Genomic DNA, 5,030 nt, shown 5'->3' with positions numbered 1-5,030 from the left:
TTGTTTTACAGAGACTCAAGTGAAATGATTGGCTCTACCATCACCATTTCTCCTGTGGAGTTTGAAAGGGCCTAAATAGGAAAGACAAATAAGGTGACAGAGAGGTAAGAAATTACAGGAAAATATAAGATGGGGTTCAGGAGGATGGACTTTTGCGGGGAGAACCAGTTTACTATCTTTTGACTTTTTGCCTTCACCAGTCCAAAAGAAAAGGCAAGACAGGTCTGGTCCTTGAGAAGAGAGAAATTTTGTGTTTGTGTGGCAATAAGAAAAGGCACCTTGGAACAGGGTATATGGGAGTTGTGTATGAGAGTCTCAAGTGGCCTGAGGAAATATCCTGAGACTAGACTTTGTCCACTCAAAAAGGAGCTGCAAGTGGGGCACTAGTAGATTTCCTGCAGAAGGACATGGCCAACAGTCATGTGCTTGTCCATTTGACCAAGGGTAGTCCATGGGCAATGTTTATGATCCCCAGTATATTGTGTGGCTAAATTTGAATTCCATGTGTTATGTGCACCCTAAGCAATGTAATTCTGGAATCTCACCTTCTGGCCTGAGAAGAGAGGTTTTCTGGGCAAGACCTTCCCTAGAGCTTACCTTGTGGGTAGCTCTAGGTTCAAAAGTTCCCAATGTTGAGAATTTAGAGATCAGACCACCTCTACCTTGGAGGAAGAAGAGGACCAGTCACAAATGGTTCCGAGCAATGTCCTTAAAGGAAAAGAGGTTTCTCATTCATTGGCTACGAACTGTGTTTGCCTTCAAATCACAGAGTGATGCTAGAATTCTGGTAAGGACCCCTGTGGGAAAGCTATGGGCCCCTCAGAAGGTTAAAGAGTGGCCCCCATGGCAACCCCAAGGTAGCTCCCTACTGATAGCAGCTAATTAGCTATGTAAATGTTTTATATATTTCTCTTATGTGTTTATGGGTTCCTATGAAGTCTTTGTAGTTTCTAGTATTTTCTGAGGTGAAACAAAGGCTGTATCAGCCATATATCAATCAAATGAGATATGTGCCTGGTATATAGTAGGTACTATATATGCTATTATTATTATCTACATGTATGTGTATATGTGTGTGTGTATCTGTGTATATATACATATATGTATCAATATGTATAAATTCCATATATATCTTAAGTACCTTTATTGGAACTAGGGCCCTATTGCACACATTTAGGAAAACTTGAACAGTAGCCAAAAATAAGCATTTTTAGAGATTTTCTTGGAGTAAATTCAGGTGAGACTAACAAGTCAAAGAAAGTAACTACCTTCTTGAATCAACCCCAAGAATTAAGACTTTCCTTTGGAATCTAGTTTTGGGGATTAGGATAGTGAGGAGGTAGGGATGGGTCAGGAATATACCAAAGTTTATATTATAAGGATTCATATTTCTACACTGGTTTATGGAAATTGTAATGAATGTTCTCTAAATTTCCTTTCAGTTCCAAATGTTGTAGCTCAGTGTCTGCACCCCCAGTCTACAGCTCCTTGAAGCCTTGTCCAAGGTACTCATTCCTGAAGGAGAGCACTTTGGAGGGTGAGAACAGAAAGAACAGAGAGATTTTCTGTTCCTAAGTTCCCTAAAACACAGACAAAGGTATGGAGCTGGTTTTTTAGCAGGTAGATGGTGTAGTGGATAAGGCCCAAAGTCAGGAAGACTGAGTTCAGATTTAGCCTCAGACATTTACTAGTTGTGTGACCCTGGTCAAATCACTTAAAACCCTGTTTGCCTCAGTTTCCTCATCTGTAAAATGAGCTGAAAAAGGAAATGGCAAGCCAACGGGTTTCTTTGCCAACAAAACCCCAAATGGGGGTTTTACAAATTATTGTACACCACTGAAAACGACTAAACAACCACAGCGATGATCTTTGGCCAGATCATGGCAGTTGTGAGATACACTGGAGTCTTTAAAGGTATTTGTTTAATTGAAATGGACACCAAGGGCCAAAATTGGAGCTGTTTGTGGGAAGTCTTGTTGCGTTCAGGAGACTTAAAGGAATCACTTGTATCCCAAGATAGGTTCTTGGTAGAATCAGATTGAGCATTGAGATGGATTGAGCATTGAGAGGGGACTTCCAGAGGCTTTCCTGATAAAGCTGTCATCAATTTTTGGTGGCACACAAGATGCATAATTTTGAAATGTTTCAGAGGTACTGGTAATGGCTTTATGACACTTCCTTATACATCTTCCTGTCTCCACTCTCTCCTTTACTACCTTTAAACTATGTTTTATCAGACTGCCAGAATAATATTTTTATATAGCTAAGATTAGATAAAAAAGCATTAACTACTTAAAGAGTGTATTCCAGAAATATCTGCATATACTGTGTACAGATCATTTCTACTCAAAAAATTTCCATTTGATCTCTACTACCTATCAGGTAAGATCTAAATATCTTTTTCTGGTATTCAACACATTCTATAGGGCACCTAGGTGCTACAATGGATAGAGCACTGGGCCTAAGATCAGGAGGACTCCTCTCCCTCAGTTCAAATCTGGCCTCAGACATTTACTAGCTGTGTGACTCTGGGCAGTCACTTAATCCTATTTGCCTCAGTTTCTCATCTGTAAAATGATCTGCAGAAGGAAATGGCAAACCACTCTATTATCTTTGTCAAGAAAACACCATATGGGATCATGAAGATCTGAACATGAATTGGACATGACTGAACAACAACTTATCACTTTGCTGGCCTTATGTCATGTTACATCTGCCATGGGTTATAGGCTTCGATCAAACCAGGGATTCTCCCTCATACGCTGCAAATACCTGTCTGCCCTTCCACACTCTTGCTCAGGCTGAGCCTTAGCATGTCTTCCCTCCCCTTCTTCACTTTCTGAATTCCTACCTAAAATTCTTATAATAATATTAATAATATAATAATTATAATATAATGCCCATACCTACCCCCTTCCTACCCCAGTCTCTAAAACTTACCCACAAATTCCTCCAGGAACTTCTTCCCATAATGTTTTTGTCTTATAACTCACTAATAAGTTATTGTATCATTGAGTATTATAGTCTCTGGATACAGTCTCCTGTTGTTTTGGAGCACTGACTGTGGTATTTAGATAGTGTCTTCTCCCAGAATTCATCATCAAGGAAAGGTATTAGAAATGTGTACCTCTGTCCCACTATTCTACCTGTGCCCTTTTCAGTGATATTTGTGCAATAAAGTTGTCTATGATTGATGATGGCTAGCTAGTGTTCTTCCAAAAACAAAATTATAGTGTCCAATTCAGGGGTGTTCTTGGGATTATGGGTGGGGATTCAGAGTCTTAGAGCTGAGAAATACACACACACACACACACACACACACACACACACACACAGATGGTCCAGGTCCTTTGTTCCAGGGAGACCCAAGGTTATATATGGTAGACTTGGAAGACCAAAAACCTAAGGTTTCAATCTTTCCTCTGACATTTATTAGCTATGTGACCAAGAGGAAGTCATTTAATCTTTCTAAGCTAGCCTGAGTAGGAAGAAACCTTAAAATTTGTGGAGCCTAAGCCTCTCATTTTACAGATGAGGAAACTGAGATGCCAAGACATTTAGCTGGCTTGTCCATCTGTAAAGTGGAGATAATAATACCTAAGCACCTACTTCACAGGGATTTTGTGAGCCTCAAATGAGATACTGAGTATTAAGATGCAAACTTGAAAGCCCTATAAAAACACCAACTATTATTAAATGCTCCCTCACCAGTCTGCCATTTTATAACCCTCAAGCATCTGGCTCTAACCTATGTTTCTGGTATTATTCTATACCACTCCTCTCTATGTCTCAGTCGAACTAGACTGTCATCTACTCCCCCAAACTTGTCCTTCTCTGTATTCACTCAAGCAAGTCACCTTGCCTGGAACATGCTCCTCTACTCTGGTCAGTCTTCTAGGCTTTGCTCAGATGCCACTTCTTCTAGGAAGTCTTCCCCGAGTACCTCATTTGTGAGTGTTTTCTCCTTCTTCAAATTATCTTGAATTTACTTATTTGTGTACATGCTGTATTCCAGTCTTCTCTTTGCCCCCACCCTTCAGCAGATAATAAACTCTATGATGGATCATAGGAAATCTTTCAGTACCTCTTATTTAGTAGATGTTAATAAATATCTGTTGAATTGGCTTGAAAATTATATTGTTACTTAGTTGTTTAGTCCCATCTGACTTTTCATTTGGGATTTTCTTGGCAAAGATACTGAAGTGATTTACCATTTCCTTCTTCAGCCCATTGTACAGATGAGGAAACTGAGGCAGACAGGGGTAAGTGACTTGCCTCAGGATCATATAGCTAGTAAGTATCTGAAATTGTATTAGAACTCAGGAAGATGAGTCCGCTTGATTCTAGGCCCAGTACTTTATCCATTGTGCCACCTAACTGCCTCCAAAATTATATAAATATATAATTATATATTACATGTGTTTACATTTACAATTATATGCATGCATATAATTTTCAAGTCAATTTTATGTACTGTGTGTATAAATGTATATTTATTGTTATTGTTCAGTGGTTTCAATTATGTCCAACTTTTCATGACCCCACTTGGGGTTTTCTTTGCAAAGATACCGGAATGGTTTGCCATTTCCTTCTCCAGCTCATTTTACAAATGAGAAAAGTGAGGCAAACAGGATTAAGTGACTTGTCCAGGGTATCTGAGTCTGGATTTGAGCTCAGGTCTTTCTATTCCAGACCCTACACTCTATCTTCTGGGCCACCTAGCTGTCCTAATGTATATAATATAAATAAATATATATATTCTATATATGTATCTATCTTCTATATATACATATATATGCTATATATATTATATATACATACTCTATGTATGTATATCTGTATGTATGTACCCTCCCAGCCTAGAGAATGTTCTTTCTATTAATCTACCATTTATTATAAGATATTGCTTTGAATTGTAGTTATCTGTATTTATGTCTTGTTTTTATTCTGAGGCTATGAGCAGGAGGACAAGAATCGGAAGGTTTATTTGTTTCTGAACTGCTTCTAGCACTTCACAGAAATCCTTGTAT

This window comes from Sarcophilus harrisii, chromosome 2, assembly GCF_902635505.1.
Source record: "Sarcophilus harrisii chromosome 2, mSarHar1.11, whole genome shotgun sequence".
Classification (NCBI taxonomy): Eukaryota; Metazoa; Chordata; class Mammalia; order Dasyuromorphia; family Dasyuridae; genus Sarcophilus; species Sarcophilus harrisii.
Note: the sequence above shows the minus strand (reverse complement) of the source record.